The 20016-nt window shown below is 40.7% G+C and overlaps 1 long non-coding RNA gene across 1 annotated transcript in view; it reads left to right on the top strand.

Annotated features, from left to right (window-relative positions):
- LOC137216410 (uncharacterized) overlaps positions 1-20016 on the top strand; it is a 204894-nt gene that overhangs the window by 75017 nt on the left and 109861 nt on the right. The window lies entirely within an intron of this gene.

Below are 20016 nucleotides of genomic sequence, written 5' to 3'. Positions count from 1 at the left end.
TCTTCCGGGACTAGTTGTGAGCTATGTTATAGGTTGTTGTCATGGATGCACTTGGTGCCCACGCACATCCCTTTTAAGGACCCCTGATGGCATCCCTCAGCAACTATGGGTTTGCCTATTCATCCCTACCTCTTTATCTGGAGAATTCTTCTCAGCAGAATGGGAGTCTCCTCATCTGGGAGGTTATGCTACCCCATTCCCCAAGTGGCTATGGCCAACGACGGACTGACATAGGGTACAGAAGGCTGGCCCCTTTGCCTTCGAGGTGGTACTATCCTCTGGTGCGGTTTGTACGCCAGAATTCCCTGTGGGATCAGGTTGAAGCTGAATTCCCAGTAAGATCCCATGATAACTTCACTCCTTCCCCTGGCTCATCCTGCTTCCCTCATTCCTCTGCTCTCTCCCAGAAGAAATCACATGCCTAAGAATTCTCATCTCAGGTTCCAGTTCTAAGGAATCCAACCTAAGATGGTTACTTCTGTGTTGTAACTTCCTCAACTAGTAGTTTTATCATTACTTATTATTTTTTCTTATTACAACAAGCTTCACTCTTGCATTTGCATTTCACTTCGGAAATTAGGGAAGCTGATCAGGATCATGCTTTGGGTGAAGCAATACAAAGGAGTGATGCAGGAATGCAAGGGAAGTGAATCCTGGGGGTGGACGGTGACCAGCAGCAGGGTCATCAGTGGCCCCATGGGTGGAGGGAAGGAGTGGTTTCAAAGCAGGAGGGGACTGAGTCAGCTGGAAACAACCAAGGCAACTTCCTGGAAGGAGTAAACTTTCCCTTTTATTTGTGGAGAGGAGTCAAAGAAAGGCTGGACTTCTACTAACAAGTGAGCTAGGACTTAAGTGGTTGTAATTTAGGGGCCAGGAGTGAACTGATCTCATCTTGTCTGTATGGGCTCTTGGCATATTCGTTTCCAAGTGCTGCTGAAGCAAATGACCCCAAACTCAGTGACTTAAAACACCACAGATTTATTATCTTATAGTTCTGGAGGTCAGAAGTCTGCAATGGGTTTCCAGGACTGCATTCCTTCTGAATGTTCTAGCACAGAATCTGTTTCCTTGCCTTTTCTGGCTTCTAGAGGCCACCTGCATTCCTTGGCTCATGGCTTCTTCCTCTGTCTTCAAAGCCAGCAGTGTAGCATTTTTGAATCTCTCTCTCTCTGTTCCTCTGCTTGTGCTATCACATCTCCTTCTCTGACTCCTCTTGTGTCCCTTTTATAAGCACCCTTATGAATACATTGGGCACACCCAGGTAATCCAGGATAATCTCCCCATCTCAAGATCCTTAACTTAATGACATCTACAAAATCTCTTTTGCTACATGAGGTAACAACATTCACAGGTTCTCGATATTAAGTCATGGACATCTTTGGGGAAGGGCATTGTTCAGCCTACCACAGTTAGGGAAACCTGGACACAAAAATTATATTTTCCTTTCAACATTTGCTTCATGTTCAATGCCTGGAATCAATTTTGCTGAGCTAATGTCTGCACTTACTCCTCCCTCTTTTAGCACAAGAGTTAGTCTGTGTCAGGGCTTGGAGCTGGACCAAGGTGGGCCCCTGCCTCCATTACTGGGGCCATGGGTCTGTGTCACACAGGGTTGGAGAGTACAGGGGCTGCGTGGTATGGCTGTGCCTATCCATGGACAAGGCTTTTTCCTGGGATGATTGGACAAGGGCCGAACCATGAGTGGCATCTCCACTAGGTCCATCCAACACAGATGCTTTGACTAGATCTTTGGGAACTCATTAAAGCCAAAAAGGAAAGGATGGGATGATTCTTCTCTGGCCACTAAGAGTGTCTGTGTATATCTGGCTCATATTTTATATCCACTAAGGAAGTGAGGGGATTTAGAGAAAGAATCGCCACCAGTCCCACTCCAGCCTCACTCTCCGTCTTTTTCTCTCCCCTAGTTTGTCATGTATTATACTTCTTCACAATTTTTCCAACATCAAAATCAGGAGCAGAGCTCTAGACATAGTCTGTAGTCCATGCACATGAATCCCAGAACTACTATTTAGTAAGATGCTAAGATAAAGTGGCATATGCTTCTTTCTCCATTAAATAAAAATTCCTTTATAGACAGCAACTTGTGATTAATGTCAGTCAAGGGAGGAATAGTGTCAGTGGGTGCTGTCATTTGATGTCAGTAATTTTTCCTTTGTAATCCTCAAATTGCCATGAAATGTCATTGAGACTGAAGTTGGCTACAGTAAATGCATTTTGCCCAGTAAAATACATTTGACTGAAAATTTTCCTGTTTTCTGTCTTCGCATTGCTGTCCTGATATGAAAGAAATAATTTGACCCCTCAGCAAGGGATGCATGATGTCTTCTGGCCCTCAGACCTTGAGTTCATGCTTTTGAGTCTTCCCTTTCATTAATCTCCCAGGTCTTCTCTCCCTCTCCCTCTATCCTGTTCAGATTTTTCATCCACCATATTATGTAAATATGTTCTTCATTCTAGTGCTTCTTACCTGAACAGGAGCCTGGTCAGCATGTGGATGGTTTGGTAAGATCTAAAGCTGGAAAGCTAGGCTACTCTCCTTTTAAGATACTTGCAGTATCTGATTTTGAGTTGCTTGCCATCTAATTTCTAAAACCCACCAGCCATTTTCCCAGAATATTGGTTTGAGCCACATGATATTTATGACAATTCATTATTCCTAATATAATGCAGAAAAAGAGATCTTGATTAAAGGTCAAAATCACGCACACTTCCTAGTTACTTTTCACAATCCAAGATGTGGAACCATGAACTTGATGAATTCTGGGTATCATTGACATGATTCAGAAAACCAAGTGGCTGCTTCATGGATATTTCTTCAGTCTTTAATATTTCTTGCTAGCTGACTGTGACAGTTTTGTACAAGGCAAGGATATCCTTTCTTAATATGTTTCCTTCAATCCCCAAGAATATAAATCGTTGTTGGTTAGTGCTGTGAAGCATACAGGATTCCATATCACTCTAACATGTTTCTGAGATTTGAGCTATTTATTTTGCCAGCTCAATGTTTTCCCAATGCCAAGAAGAAATCTAACAAGACTGGAAACCCTGTGATATTCTTCACGTGGGTATCGCTGTGAAAAGGACAGAATAGAACCCAACCTGTGGGGCTTACCTGGTGGTGCAGTGGTTAAGAATCCGCCTGCCAGTGCAGGAGACACGGGTTCGAGCCCTGGTCTGGGAAGATCCCACGTGCCGTGGAACAACTAAGCCCGTGCGCCACAGCTAGTGAGCCTGCATGCCACAACTACTGAAGCCCCACACGCCTAGAGCCCGTGCTCCATGATGAGAAAAGCCACCGCAATGAGAAGCCCACGCACCGCAACGAAGAGTAGCCCCCGCTCACCGCAACTAGAGAAAGCCCACGCGCAGCAACAAAGACCCAATGCAGCCAAAACTAAATTAAGAAACAAAAAGAAAAAATTCCTTTAAAAAAAAAACCCAACCTGCAACCAACTTGTCTTAAGTAATAATAATAATAACAACGATAGTAAAGAAATAAAAGACTTTTGTTTAGTTCAACAAAAAGCAATAATGTGCTTTTAGGGGAAATAAACAAAATCATCTCAGAACTTGCCTAAAGTATACGGCAGGCATTTAAAAAATATTAGGCAGAGGGTTTTACAGGTACATGTGAATTGATTGAACTTTTATCTAGGGCAGTAATAAGTATGAGACAAATAGAAAATCCTTTCACCATTGAGAGCCATTGACCTAAGGGAAACATTTTTATTGACAACCCACAAATAAAAATGCAATGTTATAAGTTTCTTTAAAAAAACAAACAAACCAGATAAGTGTATTATTCAAAAGCCTTTTAAAAATTTTAAACATTTTATTATGAAAATTTCAATCACACACATACTTAGTGAGAACAGTATAATAAATTCCCATATTCCATCACCCAGTGTCAATAATTATCATTTTAACATTCTTTCAACTTTTTTCAAAAATAAGAACTACTTGAGTCATATCCTACAGATATCCTATTCAGTTTCTTGCCTAGTCATTTCTATTCCTTATGGACTTTAAGACATCTCATGTTAATTTCAACAGATTTTCTTATCTCTTACTTCCCTGAGAAGATAGGCTATTCAGTTTGAGATCTGCCATTTTCCCTTCTCTGCACTTCAAAATGTCTCAGAATTCTGTTCTATTTCCCCCATCCTCTCCCCCTATTTCCTCAGAGAAATAGCATTTCTCCATGTGAAGTTAAACCTCCATCTGAGTATTTCGTCACATCTGTCTCCTCCAGAATCTTGTCCTATTAATTTTCTCTCCCCCATTTTCTATCTTTAGTCTTCCTCTTGGCTCCATTATCTCTGCCAGTAAACATGCTCATATCTTCTCCAAACTCAAAAGGCAGAACTACTGGGAACATCTTTTGAGCTGTCTTTCTCCCCAAACTGACTCTGACTGAAGCCTTCCCTTTTGTGGTTATTCTTTTTCCACCTAGACTTGAAATCTGGGAAAATCCTTGATTTCTTCCTCTTGTTCTTCCTCCAGCCAGACTTCAAGAATCTGTATTTTTTCATTGACTTTGCATCTGCCCCAGAGTAAGAGGCTGTATTTTCTGAAGATGGTCACAAAAATGTCTCCCATCCCACATGCTCTTCTTCAGTGTGACCTTGACACTCTTGATATTGGGTGGTAGGGTCTATGTCCCTTCCCCTTGATCTGGGTGAAACTTTGTGACTGCCTTGACCATTAAAATATGGCAAAAGTGACACTATGTGACTTCTGGGATAGGTCATAAACATGCCATGCACATCCCTCTTGCTCTGTTAGAGCCCAGCCATCATGCTGTTAGGAAGCTCTAACTAGCTCACATGGAGAGACCACATGGAGAAGCCATATATAAGTGTTTCAGCCAATAGCTGGCCTCAACCACCAGACAGGTGAATGAGGAAGCCTTCAAGGTGACTGTGGCCACCAGCCATTGTCAAAACTTCCCAGCCGAGGTCCCAGACATTGTAGAGCAGAGACAAGCGATCCCTATAATGCAGTGTTCAAATTCCTGACCTATAGAATCTGTGAACATAATAAATTTATGCAAGTGTTTGGTTGATTTGTCATGCAGAAATAGCCCTGGAATACCCAGCCTCCCCTTCCTCACTGTGCTCGCTCTAATTCACAGACACATCCTCTTGGCCTGATTTCTGGACTAGGCTTTTCTGTCACATTTTTAATTTGCTTCCAAACACTGGGGAATAGGCAGGGCATATTACAACAACCATTTTGCAGGTAAGGAACTGAGATTTAAGTAAAGGGAGGTTAAAATGACTCTCAAAGTAGCTTGTAGAATGGGAACTAGAACTATGAAAGGGGACTTACTCTAGATTGTAGAGTTTCTCAAGCACGTTTTCCCACAGGATCCTTTCTGAAAACATCTGTCAGCATTTGAAGGACACTGGTTTCCCAAGGAACATAGTTTGGGAAATACCCTTCTAGTCCAATTTCTTCTTTTTGTAGATGAAGCTTGGGAGATTTCATTTCCAAGAGATAAAGAAAAGATACAAAAGGGACAGGAACTGGAGTGCAAAGTTGTTCTGCCAAGTCTTTATAGCTTGCTGTGTGTGGTGAGGTTTTTTTTTGGTGTGCTTGTGCCTTTATAGTATTTCTATCAGCCTGGCTCTAGGTGTCCCAGGTGAGAGAGGAAAAGATATATTTGAATGTGTCAATGCCTTTTAGTCAAAGACCACTGTAAGCACACTTGATTAAATAAATTGGGTTTATTACTCATTGCAGGGAATCATGGGGTCCCTCAGTAAGAGGGTGTTAGAACATATTATAAGATTTGGGTTCCAGTGGGATGAGTGAGGGGAGAATCTAAGGAAGCAGGAGTTTGGTCTAGATGGGTTGCTGTCGGAAAGTGAGGATAGTGCTATGATTGGGTATTCTGTGGGTGTCACAGTGACCTTGTTTTTGTTTGTGCTTAAAATTATGAAGTGGTCTTGTTTCATTTCATTTTATCATGATCTCAGAGTAACCTTGTTTGAGGCTGATATTCTGTGATTTTATGTTCTACAGGAGAACAAAAATGTCCTGGCTGTGAATCTTAAACGAGCTTGTAAAAATATTGAGGTCTAGTTGTGAACATCAGATTAGTTTTCGATATCAGAGGTTGCTTTTTTCTTTTTCTCAGGTCATTATTCTTAAACATTTTAGGTATTAAAGAGCAAAGCAGATCTCTTTGTCTGGGGCCAAGACTCATCCAAGGGGACCTGACCTTGTTTGGGATGGGGTCTTTACTGCTAGGTCATAGGAGACAATTAAAGCAAAGAAACCTCACAAGCAGATGGCCAAGAGACTCGGTGAGTGGTATCAGATTCTTATTGCATACAATCTTCAATAGCATAAAAGAGATTGTTTAAAAAAAAACCCAACAACGCTTATAACCAATGTCTGTTAGAATTTTGAACCTTTCAATCACTGCTTTATTAGAAGGAACATCCTCCTGATTTGAGCCAAGAACACTCAAGAGGCACACTCACTGAGTTGCATGAGAATGGAGAGAGAACATTTGTGAACTCAAAACCTGGCTCGTAAAGCAACACTTGCCCATTTCACTGGTTAGCGTTAGATTTGGGCCGAGAACCCAGGCCCCTGACCCCCAATTCAGTGCTATTAAATTCCCAGTGCCTCGCCCATGTACGTAGGAGTTGACACTATTCACAACGACTTCTAGAGCCAATTGTTTTTGTCCCTTTATGGCCCTTAATAGGTATGTTTTCCATGGAAACGGTTAATAACATTTTAAATAGTTACTTCAGAACTCATAAGATCTGATCATCATTTCTGTATTTGATGATACACCCCAGTGTTTTTGAGGGTTAATGACTGCGCAAGAAAAGTGAGCATTTTCTCTTTACAGCAGTGTAGCTCGTAATTAATTGATCATCATCTCCTATTAGTGAGATATCTTTGATCCTGCTAATTGAAAACAAGACTATTTTCCTAAGCACAGAATAAAAGCAATATTAAACTGTTTAGTCTCTGTCTGCTTAAGGGCCAAACTTTAATTAAGTGAGTTTATAGGAACAATTAATCAAAATGTTTAAACAACTGATTTTTTTTTTTTTTTTAATGATTTGCTGGCCACACTGGCTGAGGAACTCTCTTACTTAACAGAATGGCTTTCCCAATATCAGACAAGTAATTTTAGTGAGGTTGAGGGAGCAGACAGGGAAGGGGACCAGAAGACAGAATGAACATATCATCATCACGATCATCATCATCATCACCATCATCATCATCATCATCATCATCATCATAACGTAAGCATGATGCTTGCACATAGTTATTACTACTTAGAAGTCCTGTGAAGTGTAATTTTTATTCACACTTTATAGATAAGGACATCAGGGCTGCAAGATGTTACAAAATTCACCAAGATGTAAATGCACATTTTTAGACTCTACATCCTATTCTGGGTCCAGCACTCTTTTTGCTATATCATTTGGCCTCATATTCTGATTAATGTCAAAAGAAAATATGGGCAGTGCTAGAATATAAACAGGTGAGGAGGCAAATGCCCAGAATCAGTATAACTTGCCCTCACAGCTCTGGATAGGATTGTTACACTTTTGTTGGAAAGACAATGTAGCTTGTAGAGTTGAGAGATTGGTAAAATGTTCTTTGAGTTGAGTGACTGGATATTGTGAACCAGTACTTAATGAATAGTTATTATTTTGAACTCTACAAATTTCCTGTAGGAGCGCGTACAACTATGGGGTACTTAAGTAGTTTTAGAAACAAAGAATCCATGTGTTTCTCAAATTATTTCTTTTCCTCCTGCAATTCTACATTTCTTTATCCTGCTTAGCAGCAGCAAAAGGTATTGTACAAGAGCACAATTTGTTATGATGTCATAGAGACGTGATCTACTGTGTAAAGGATGCTTCTGGGCTTTGTCTTTTTATAAATTTATAGTCTAGACATCAACTTAGAGCCAACAGAATGAACATGCCTAAATTAAGGGTCAGCAAACTTTTTCTGTAAAGAGCCAGATAGTAAATATTTTAGGCTTTGTGAGTCACATGGTCTTTTTAGCAGCTTCTCAGCTCAGCTGTTGTGAAGCTCAAGTAGACATAAGCAATGCAGAAACAAACAGGCATGGCTGTGTTCCACTAAAACTTTATTAATTAAATTCAAATTCCATTTAGTTTTCACACTTCATGAAGTATTATTCTTCTTTTGATTTTTTTTCAACCATTAAAAAATTGTAAAAACCTACTCTTCGCTCAAAGTTCGTACAAAAACATATAGCTGGCTGGACTTGGCTCGTGGGCCACAGTTTATAGACTCCTGGCCTCATTAGCACAGTAGGGACTTTAAGGGATTTGTACTGGATGAAAAAGATGTGGGCTTGATTGGGAGGAGGACGTTAAGACAAGAACATACCTGACTTCAGGTTTAGAGGGGACAGGGGAGACAGCTGTTCTTCAGAGTGGGCGAGCACCTCCTCCCCGCCTCCGTCATGAGCAATGCCTGTTGCCTTGCAGAATTGTTGTTCTGAACAGATTCACCCAAAATGACTCACCGGCCTGGACAAAGCTGGGGAAGATTTTCTGCCTTTTATTCAAAAAGAGTTTGGCCCACCTGCACCTCTTTTTTTTATTTTATTTTTACTTTTTTTTTACGGTACGCGGGCCTCTCCCTTTGCGGAGCACAGGCTCCGGACGTGCAGGCTCAGCGGCCATGGCTCACGAGCCCAGCCGCTCTGCGGCACGTGGGAATTTCCCGGACCGGGGGCACGAATCCACGTCCCCTGCATCGGCAGGCGGACTTTCAACCACTGCGCCACCAGGGAAGCCCCACCTGTGCCTCTTAAATTAAGATTTCCAGAGCTCAGGTCTTTAAGCCTCTTAACATGGTTTACTTCTTACACCTTTTATCAGCATAGAAGAAGAGCTGCTTTTCTCATCTTTTCTTGTAAAACCCTATTCCAAATGTACAAGGTACTTTATTCACATGATGCTTCATGGCTATTTCCGGGCCTCTGATCACAGAAGCACAGAAAGTTATAGAAAATTTAAATGGCACCCTGTTAAGTGTGGTGGGCAGCATTTGACAAGACATAGATCATCTGGAGTTTCAGAGATCTGATTTGAATTTCCTGTCTGCATCCCTCCCTGCTTTTTTTTTAAATTGAGGAATAAATTATATATAGGAAAATTCATTCTTTTTGGTATACAGGTCTATGAAATTTGACCAATTCATGTACCCACTGTGACATATCTGTTTTGTAACTATCATGACAAACAAGATATAGAATATTTCCATTACCCCCCAAAATTTCCTGGTGCGCCTTTGTAATTATCCTCTCCCCTAACTCCAGCCTCTGATAAACACTGATCTAGTCTCTGTACTTTTCCCAGGATGTCACATAAATGGAATCATATAGGATGTAGCCTTTGGTCTGGCTTCTTTCATCTGGCAGAGTGCACTTGAGATTCATCTGTGTTGTTGCCTGTATCAGTAGTTTGTTCCATTTTATTGCTAAGTAGATTTCATTATATATGTGTACCAGTTTGTTTCCTTTTTTTTTTTACATTTTATTGGAGTATAATTGCTTTACAATGGTATGTCAGTTTCAGCTTCACAACAAAATGAATCAGTTATATATATACATATGTTCCCATATCTCTTCCCGCTTGCGTCTCCCTCCCTCCCACCCTCCCTATCCCACCCTTCCAGGCGGTCACAAAGCACCAAGCTGATCTCCCTGTGCTATGCGGCTGCTTCCCACTAGCTATCTACCTTACGTTTGGTAGTGTATATATGTCCATGCCTCTCTCTCGCTTTGTCACAGTTTACCCTTCCCCCTCCCCATAGCCTCAAGTCCATTCTCTAGTAAGTCTGTGTCTTTATTCCTGTTTCACCCCTAGGTTTTTCATGACATTTTTTTTTCTTAAAGTCCATATATATGTGTTAGCATGCGGTATTTGTCTCTCTCTTTCTGACTTACTTCACTCTGTATGACAGACTCTAGGTCTATCCACCTCATTACAAATAGCTCAATTTCGTTTCTTTTTATGGCTGAGTAATATTCCATTGTATATATGTGCCACATCTTCTTTATCCATTCATCCGATGATGGACACTTAGGTTGTTTCCATCTCTGGGCTATTGTAAATAGAGCTGCAATGAACATTTTGGTACATGACTCTTTTTGAATTATGGTTTTCTCAGGGTATATGCCCAGTAGTGGGATTGCTGGGTCATATGGTAGTTCTATTTGTAGTTTTTTAAGGAACCTCCATACTGTTCTCCACAGTGGCTGTATCAATTTACATTCCCACCAACAGTGTAAGAGGGTTCCCTTTTCTCCACACCCTCTCCAGCATTTATTGTTTCTAGATTTTTTGATGATGGCCATTCTGACTGGTGTGAGATGATATCTCATTGTAGTTTTGATTTGCATTTCTCTAATGATTAGTGATGTTGAGCATTCTTTCATGTGTTTGTTGGCAGTCTGTATATCTTCTTTGGAGAAATGTCTATTTAAGTCTTCTGCCCATTTTTGGATTGGGTTGTTTGTTTTTTTGTTATTAAGCTGCATGAGCTGCTTATAAATTTTGGAGATTAATCCTTTGTCAGTTGCTTCATTTGCAAATATTTTCTCCCATTCTGAGGGTTGTCTTTTGGTCTTGTTTATGGTTTCCTTTGCTGTGCAAAAGCTTTTAAGTTTCATTAGGTCCCATTTGTTTATTTTTGTTTTTATTTCCATTTCTCTAGGAGGTGGGTCAAAAAGGACCTTGCTGTGATTTATGTCATAGAGTGTCCTGCCTGTGTTTTCCTCTAAGAGTTTGATAGTTTCTGGCCTTACATTTAGGTCTTTAATCCATTTTGAGCTTATTTTTGTGTATGGTGTTAGGGAGTGATCTAATCTCATACTTTTACATGTAGCTGTCCAGTTTTCCCAGCACCACTTATTGAAGAGGCTGTCCTTTCTCCACTGTACATTCCTGCCTCCTTTATCAAAGATAAGGTGACCATATGTGCGTGGGTTTATCTCTGGGCTTTCTATCCTGTTCCATTGATCTATATTTCTGTTTTTGTGCCAGTACCATACTGTCTTGATTACTGTAGCTTTGTAGTATAGTCTGAAGTCAGGGAGCCTGATTCCTCCAGCTCCGTTTTTCGTTCTCAAGATTGCTTTGGCTATTCGGGGTCTTTTGTGTTTCCATACAAATTGCGAAATTTTTTGTTCTAGTTCTGTGAAAAATGCCAGTGGTAGTTTGATAGGGATTGCATTGAATCTGTAGATTGCTTTGGGTAGTAGAGTCATTTTCACGATGTTGATTCTTCCAATCCAAGAACACGGTATATCTCTCCATCTATTTGTATCATCTTTAATTTCTTTCATCTTTAATTTCTTTCATATTCTCCAATGGAAGATATTTGAGTTGTTTTTGTTTTTCAATTTTGACGATTCTGATAGGTATATAGTAGTGTCTCATTATGGTTTAATTCACATATTCAAATGACTAACAACGTTGAGCATCTCTTCATATGTTTATTTGCCACCCACGTGTCTTCTTTGGTGAAGTGTCTGTTCAAATTCTTGGCACGTTTTTAATTGAGTTGTTTGTTTTCTTGCTATTGAGTTTTGAGAGTTTTTTTTTTTTTTAATACTCTGGGACAAGTCCTTTATCAGATAGTTATGTGTTCTAGAAATATTTTCTTCCAATCTGTGGCTTTTCGTTTTCTTAACAGTATCTTTTGCAAAGCAAAATAATTTAATTTTGATGACATTCAGTGACACCCCAGTAGCAAGAAGCACACATAGTGCCCAAATCTATTCTCCAATAACAGGAACCAGAATTCCTTAGAGATATGTCTGACTCCAGGACTAGGGCAGGGAAGATAGAGGAAGAGCCGAAACATCTTGTGGTGTCAGAAAATAAAAGTGCTGAAAAATCATGGGGATGTGTTGAAAGGACAGGAGAGTCAACTTGAAGGAACTCTCCGTGGCCAAATCTGGGAAAATATGAGCAATAAAACAATAATGATAGTAATGGATTATAACCTATAGAATAAGATAAATATCCATGAATTCATACTGATATAAATAAATAATTGGGTAAAAAAATAAATGAAAGAGGCAGAAAAGTTCTGTTTTCGATAGAAGTTCAATAATAAATATAGGGACTTCCCTATGGTGCAGTGGTTAAGAATCCGCCTGCTAATGCAGGGGACACGGGTTTGAGCCCTGGTCCAAGAAGATCCCACATGCCGCAGAGCAACTAAGCCCGTGCGCCACAACTACTGAGCCTGTGTGCCACAACTACTGAGCCTGTGTGCCACAACTACTGAAGCCCGCACGCCTAGAGCCCATGCACCACAATGAAGAGTAGCCCCTGCTCCCCACAACTAGAGAAAGCCGGCACACAGCAATGAAGACCCAACGCAGCCAAAAATAAATTAATTAATTAATTAAAATAAATAAATAAATATAGAAAGAATGATGTAAATAGAAAATCACCATTTGGCAAAAGCTATGCAAATAATTGTTTTAGGCAAGAATTATTAATGGATGTTAAAATTAGTGGATGAAAGTTTGAGCAGAAATAAGATATTTGCATAGTTTCAATGTATCTCCCCCAAATATTTAGTAATTACAAAGGGAAAAATAGTAGCCTTACAGTGGAGAAACATGGCAGATACTACCTTAACCAAGTTAACCTCATTGGTAATGGGGTTAATTGACATCATGTGCCTCCTGATATGATGCACTGAGAAGGGTATAGCATCATGTCTATGATTTTCTTGCCAAAAATGCATAACCTGAATTTAACCATGAAGAGCCATCATTCAAACTCAAATTAAGGAACATTACATAATATAACTGGCCAGTCCTTTCCAAAGGTGTCAAAATCATGAAAGACAAAGAAGGATTGGCAAACCATCTCAGGCTGGAGAAGACTAAGGAGTCATAACAACCAAATGTAAAGGAGGATCCTGGCCCAGAAAAAGGCCATTAGTGGGACAACAACAATACAATGAAATCTGAAGAAAGTCTATGGTTTAGTTAATAGTATTGTACCAATGTTAATTTCTTAGTTTTGACAAATGTACCACAGTTAAGTAACATGTAGTATTAGGGGAGCTGGATGAAAGGTATATGAGGACTGTCTGTTATCTTGGCAACTTTCTGTAAATCTAGAATTATTTAAAAATTAAAAACAAAACACCAGTGGAAAAGTAAGCCAAAATCTTTAAAGTAGTCACATATAGGAGTAAGGAAGAAACCAAGTAGAAGAGATAGGGATAGGAATTGGGCTTTCTGATTTAATACGTTTTGCAGATGGGACTTTGCAATCATGTAAACACTTTACATAACTCTAAACAAAATTAAATTTAAAAGCATTTCCTAAAAATCAAAATCAAAATGAAACCAACAAATCTAAAGGTACAGTAAGTTAGCGGCAAAAGTACAGAGGGAAGAAATATTTCACATGACTTTAAACCACAGTAATTTGACTATATATTCCTAGTGAGATATACCCTATGGACACAAAAAGCTGAAAAACTCAGTTGTGGCTCACGGGCCAGAGCTGGGTCATACAGCAACCCAAAGCTGCAAGGGAATATGGGAAGGCATTTGACTTTCCACTCTCTGTAGTATAAGGCAGCAAGGGAGAATGGGGCTGGGGACGGCTTCGGGATAGCCAGTCAGCAGTACCAGCCATTGATCGCTATCTGCTGGGGCCATCGCCTCTCTGTTTCCACTTACCTTGGATTGGGGTAATAAGATCTTTTCCTGATAGCAGATAAAATGGTAGCAGGCAGCAATCCTTCTGCCTCAAGTATTCTGCCAGCTTACTGAGGTCGGGGTTGCTGCCTTGACAGAATTGAGTAGCAAATCTGGAACCATCTCTTCTCTGGCCAATGCAAGAGAAATTCCAAGTTTGTTATCAGTGGTAACTACTGTCTCATCTCCAGGCTAACAGTGGAGCAGTGCTTCCATCACTTATTTTTATGCTGAAGAAAATGGTAACCATGCTCAGACACTCTTACATTCCATAACAAGACTTGTGATTTTAAAAGAAAGAGTAATAGAAGCCTAAAGTCTGGAAAGATGCACGATGTGTAAATTCAGCCATCATTATGCAAATGGATATACACATAATAAATCCAGAGATGGCTGACTATATTTTAGAAATATTATAGGCCAATTATTTTGACAGCCTGCAGGAGGTAGGTAAATTGTGAAATACATGTTACAGTATACAGAGTAGCTTGTTAACAAGATGTCTTTTGCTGGAAAATATTTTAGCAGAGAAACCATCCATCTGCACATTCCCAGCTTTGTTCTCCTCCTTTGACTTCACAGATATATTTAGTATCATGAAGAGAAAAAAAAAAAGGAGGAAGCCTTGTGTGTTTGGGTAGAGGCTTGTGGTAGTTTCATAAACCTTGTCTCAATTTGAAACTTACAATAAGTCAGTGAAATATTTGAACCATAGCTCATTTTCCCATTTTATAGATAAACAAGCTGAGGTTCTTGGAGTTTTCGTGATTTGCTTAAGGTCAGGTAGGAGGCAAATTTGGAATGGAACTCTATATCTGATTAGTGTCTTTTGCACTGTAACACTTCCCCCTTCTTTCACTCTCTTCACTGCAGATTGAGCTAGTGTGGGATACTCTGGTGCCTTCAGATGAGTGACCAAGGGCACACGGGGGCTCCAAGATTATTGGTTGCATTTCCACAGGCCAAGTGTAATGCTAAAAATAAAACGTGCATTTTTAGCTAATGTTTGGCTTAAAAACACATTAAGTGAGCAACAACCAAATCTCCCAAGGCCTCTGCTATCACTACCAGTGTTTCACCAGGTGGCTGAGGGGACAGCATTTCTTATTCAAAAATGCATGTTAATGGCAAAGTGTCAGAGTGTCAGTGTATGAGAGTCAGATTACTGATTTGTTGGGTAACCAATCACTTCTCCTGTCTGGGCCTCAGAGTAGATTATTTCTCGGGTTCCTACATAGTTCTACTATTCTGTAATTTTTTGCATGGACTTGCAGTGCAGAAGAGAAAGTTCTAAACCAGGGGAATGTTAAGAGGTCAGCTGTTATGCCATAGAGTTCTTTCTGGACATTTGGACCTACAGAGTTGAAGGACTGACAAGAGAATTCCCGACTCTTAGAAACTGCAAAGTGCAGAAAAGTTGAATTAATGAAGATAACAGCCTCGTTAGGAATTTTAAAAGATGCACTTAGTGCTTTCTCTGTTAGCCTCTCAGAAGTGTCATAAGTGTTTTTATGAGAGCAAAGAATGACATGGCGAAATCTGCTACCTGAGGACAAAGCTGGATGTGGGTAGAATGATACTCTGGCAGACATGGTAGCCTGATGGCAGTGGTTCTCAGTTCTGGCCACATCTCAGAATCGCTTGGGGGACTTTTTAATATTTGTAATTGAAGTTTAAAACAAACAAGTAAATGGACACACAGAGCAAAAATCTTAAGTGTACAACATAATGAATTTTATATATGCATCCACTTGTGTTATCATTACTCAGGTCAAGATATATAGATCATTCCCAACACCTCAGAAGAACACCTCTCGTTCAGCGCCCCACTCCGAGGGTTACCACTCTTCTGTCCTCCATCACCATAGATGAGTCCTGCCTGTTTTTGAATTTAATGTAAATAGAATCATATAGTAGATACTCTTGTATCTGGCTTCTTTCACTTATTTCATTATGAGTGAGATTCATCCATGCTGTTGTATGTATCAGATGTTTGCTCTTTTCCATTGCTGTGTAGTATTCCATGGCATGAACCTACTACATTTTATTTGCCCATTCTGCTATAAAGTTGGCCCTCCATATCTGCAGGTTCTGCATCCACAGATTCAACTGATCACGGTTCGAAATTTTTTTTTTTTTTTTTTTTTTGCGGTACGCGGGCCTCTCACTGTTGTGGCCTCTCCCGTTGCGGAGCACAGGCTCCGGACGCACAGGCTCAGCGGCCATGGCTCACGGGCCCAGCCACTCCGCGGCATGTGGGATCTTCCCGGACCGGGGCACGAACCTGTGTCCCCTGCATCACCAGGCAGACTCTCAACCACTGCGCCACCAGGGAAGCCCCTGTGTTCCTCTTTTGCTAGTTGTTTGGCATAGGGTGTCCAGCACTGTCGCTTGCTGGTCTTTGAGTGGAGCTGGGTCTTAGTGTTGAGATGGAGAACTCTGGTAGAGCTTTCGCCATTTGATATTTCCTGGAGCCGGGAGGAAATAGGTATCATTCAGAATCTTGCTTGGTGGTTCTGATGCCCAGTGAGAATGAGGGTCTCTGCGGCCCAGCCTTAATGCCCAGGCATGTATCTTTGTGATCATCTCAGCCCAAAAGGGTCCATTTATTGTCCAAAATAGGGAAATCATTCCTTGTCTGTAGATCTGAGAAGGAGTGGAGATTTGCTCTCTGGGGTTTGCCTCCTAGTTCTTTTCTTTTGCTATACTCATCTGAGATCACATTAACTGCCTACTCCTCCCCAAATGCCTGAACACAGGAATGGAAGGCTTTGTCCCATGCACCAGGAAATATGAAGTGTGAGGATGGGCCATAGAGCTCTTTCAGGGCTCCTGACAGTATCCTACCACATAAGTAACCACAATCTTACTTCTCACGCTGCAGAAATTCACCTCCTTTTAGCGTTTCTCTACCTAGTTTTGCCGAGAGACTGTCATTCTCTTTTTTATGTCAGTGTTTAGAATTGACTTTGCTTAAAAGAAATTTTACAAGCAACATGGCCCATTTACTTATGGTTCATCTGAATTAATAAGAGCAGCTAATATTTATTTACCAGTTACTATGGGCAAGGCACCCTGCTATGTGCTTCTCTCAAAATAAGCCAACGAGCTCAGGAGCTATTATCAAGCCCATTTTACAGATGAAGAAAGTAAGGTTTTGAGAGCTTAAGTAACTTCCCCAAGTTCATGTGCTGATACATTATGGAGCTGGGATTCAAACCCTTGTATTTTGACTTCAGCGATGGAACTCTTACTAATCATGCTGCCTCTTCTTAACCAATCTGAGATTTTGAGAGCTGTTTATGGCCTGGACTGTAGACCTCTTTGAGCTACAGGTCTCCTGGAAAGAAGATGCCAAATAATGGTGATGTGTTGAATAATGGAACAACATGGAATAGATGAAAGGCCAAACTTGGCCTTTACATCTCCTTAAAAGAGTGGCCAGTCAGCCAGAAAATTTTTCAGGAGAGGAGAAGAAAGCAAAAGGGAGCAGAAAAAGCAGTTGGAAAGTTACACAACTTTCCTTCTCATTCTCCACTCTGTGTTAATGATCTTATCCACAACTGGAACTAAAACTTTAAATGGGAACAACTGTAGAATTTTATCCAGAATAATTCTAAGCCACTCCAACTGCTTATTTGATCCGTCCACTTCAATGTCTCACAGGCACCTCAAATGTAACACTGTCCAAAATGGAATTTTTGACTCCCTCTCTTCTCCCCTCACAATCTGTTCCTTGTATAGTATTCTTTACTCAGTAAATGTCACCTCCGTCCACCATTACTTAGGTCCCAAACTGGAGTAACCTTGTTATTCCCCTTTTCCTTCTCCCACCTAATGTCATCACTAAGTCCTGTTGATTCTGGCTCTAAAATATATACCAACTGCCTGTGCTTGAGTCCTGGTTCTCCCACTGGGGACAGGTTTCTTAAACTCTCTGTTCCTTAGTTTCCTCATCTGTAAAATGGTGCTAATAGTACCTACCAGATAGGTTGTTGCAAGGAAAGTTAGCAACTATGACTCTTCTTCTCTCTCGAAACCACACTCTAGTCCATGTCACAATTCTCTCTTCCCTGGATTTCTGTAACCACCTCCTAACTGGTCTCCCCACAACCATTGGTGTCCTTTGGACCCATCATTTAAAGCTGTGGTTCTCAACTGGGGCTTTCTTCCCACCATTTGCAGCTTCCCTAGGAATTTTCGTGAGTAAACTTTCCTTCATCTCATCCCTTGTATGGAAAGGCAAACAGTATGGAAGGCGACACCACCTTTTAGCTCAGCTATCAAGTCTTTCTGAAGATCACTGACTTGTACTGAACTACAGATTTCATCCTTTCCAAAGCACACATCCCCCCGCCCCGCCACACACACATTTAAACAACTGTGAAACTGAGATGTGTATTATGCCTGATAGTAGGTCATGATTTAATTGTTGTGTTTTTCTTTCTTAGTGGTATAGAAAATAGTTGTGTGTCTTAGAGTTAAGGACATCTTAGATTTGCTGAACTATAGCAATGTGAGCATTGTGCTTGGAAAATGTTTTCTTTTTTTTTTTTGCGGTACGCGGGCCTCTCACTGTTGTGACCCCTCCCGTTGCGGAGCACAGGCTCCGGACGCGCAGGCTCAGCGGCCATGGCTCACGGGCCCAGCCGCTCCGCGGCATGTGGGATCTTCCCGGACCGGGGCACGAACCCGTATCCCCTGCATCGGCAGGCGGACTCTCAACCACTGCGCCACCAGGGAAGCCCAGAAAATGTTTTCTTTAGTCAGAAACCACAGGGTTGATGCCTGAAGGCGTTTAGGGATGAACTATAGGAAAGGGATGAGGGTCCAGGGAGAAGCAATAGTATTTGCAAGGTACCTGGGGTGGGAAGAGAATGGCGTATCCAAGAAACCAAGTGTGGTCTAGGGAGGCAGGAATGTAGAAAGCAAAGAGGATAATGAACCACTCTAAATGGATGTAAGGATCGCACAGAAATATTTATGGAAAGTGCTATGGACTTACAGGCACTATAAATGATACTTTGCTTTCATTTGTTTCCTGGACAAATGAATGAGAAAATTTATATTTCATTGGTTCTCCGGCATTCATTTTTTTTCCCAGTTGTTAACACCTCTGAAACTGGGGTGCATCTTATAGGCTAGGGTGTTTCATTATTTAATTGGCAGCATTCCCCCCAACCCATAAATGCCATTTTAGAGTTGATGAAACATGGTATATAAAATCAATCGCTAAAACGGACACACTGTCCCTTTGTTCCTGAGTTCTTAACCTGAATTCCTGATCTCCCATATCTGATCTAGCCACTTGGAAGTTTTTTGCTGCTTTTCCTAATCCAGGCTTAGATTATGGGTCATATGGCCTGATCCCTTTGTGCCTAGACCCTTGATGTCCATGAGGTCCTGTGGGGCTGACCCGAGTGTCAGTTTGGGCTTCTCGAAACCTGTGTGAAAAGGAACAGATGAGTATTTGAAGTAATGAAAAATCATACAAGTATTTTTTAAAAATAACTTCTTCAGATTCCAGGCTTTAAAATTTGTCCATCCAGCCAGTACTTATTTGAGCACCTATTATCTGCTAGGCCAGGGGTTGGTAATCTGTGTTCTGCAAGCCAAATCAAGACCAATGCCTGGTTTTGTAAATAAAGTTTTATTGGAACACAGTCATGCCCACTTATTTACATGTGGTCTATCGCTACTTTGGGGCTATAAACAGTAGAGTTCAGTAGTTGCAACACAGACTGTATGACTTGCAAAGCCAAAATATTTACTATTTGGCTTTACTAATATTTATAGGACCAGTTTATCCTCCTGGGGGATCAAGAGGAGCCCTATCTTAAATGAACAATCAAAGAAAATATACAATCTCATAATAAAAATGTTTCATTTTATATTGAAAAGCATACATATACCCCAGGAGAACAGGGGCCTTGTATGTCTACGTATGTATGTATGTATGTATGTATGTATGTATGTATGTATGACTAGTACGGTGCTTGGCACAGAGTAGGTGCTTGCAGTAGATTCAAAATGGCTTCTTTCTTTGTGACTCCTCCCGCTGAGAGGTGGAATCCATTTCTTCTCCCCTTGATTTAGAACTAGACTTAGTGACTTTCTTAATCAATAAATTGTGGTAGAAGTGATGTTCTGAAGCTCTGAGGCTAGGAAATAATACACCTTGTAGCTTTCTAAGTCTCTTGGAATGCTTACCTTGAGGGAAACCAGTCAACTCATAAGAA

The sequence above is a fragment of the Pseudorca crassidens genome, chromosome X (assembly GCF_039906515.1).
Source record: "Pseudorca crassidens isolate mPseCra1 chromosome X, mPseCra1.hap1, whole genome shotgun sequence".
Taxonomy (NCBI): Eukaryota; Metazoa; Chordata; class Mammalia; order Artiodactyla; family Delphinidae; genus Pseudorca; species Pseudorca crassidens.
This window is presented reverse-complemented; position numbering and strand designations above follow the sequence as displayed.